The following is a 796-nucleotide window of genomic DNA, read 5'->3' as shown; positions in this document are numbered from 1 at the left end:
TAGGGAACCAGCCCCACATCCCCTGTGCCATGGAGGTGCCCCAGTCCTCTCCATCCCCTAGGGGACCAGTCCCAGCTCCCCCACGCTATAGGGACCGAAGCCATCCCCACATGCCTGATGCTCTGGGAACCCCACCAGCCCCCTAAATCCCATGGAGAGGCCCCTGCCCTCTCCCCAGTCCTATAGGAACCCACCTTGGTGCCCCCTGTGCTATAGGGACCAGCCCCTCCCCACATCCTCTCTGCCACGGGGACCCCCCAGCCCTCGCTTCCCTATAGTAACCAGCCCTGGTCCCCCTTGCTATAGGGGCCATTCCCTTCCCGCAGTGCTAACCCACAGGGGTGCCTGGTGCTGCCTGCCCCATAGGGCACTGGCTTCATCCCCTATGCCATGGGGGCCCCATCCCGAGCCCTTCCCATAGGGGCAACCCGGGGGCTCCCCGCGCTATAGGCGCCAGCACCATCCCCTACGCCATGGGGGCCCCATCCCGAGCCCTTCCCTCGGGGGCAGCCCGGGGGCTCCCTGCGCTATAGGCGCCAGCACCATCCCCTACGCCATGGGGGCCCCATCCCGAGCCCTTCCCTCGGGGGCAGCCCGGGGGCTCCCCGCGCTATAGGCGCCAGCACCATCCCCTATGCCATGGGGGCCCCATCCCGAGCCCTTCCCATAGGGGCAGCCCAGGGGCTCCCAGCGCTATAGGTGCCAGCACCATCCCCTACGCCATGGGGGCCCCATCCCGAGCCCTTCCCATAGGGGCAGCCCGGGGGCTCCCCGCGCTATAGGCGCCAGCACCATC

Source organism: Rhea americana, unplaced genomic scaffold (assembly GCF_003343005.1).
Source record: "Rhea americana isolate MKP2758 unplaced genomic scaffold, rheAme1 scaffold_203, whole genome shotgun sequence".
NCBI lineage: Eukaryota > Metazoa > Chordata > Aves > Rheiformes > Rheidae > Rhea > Rhea americana.
The sequence above is the reverse complement of the archived record's forward strand: the minus strand, read 5'-3'. Positions refer to the sequence as shown.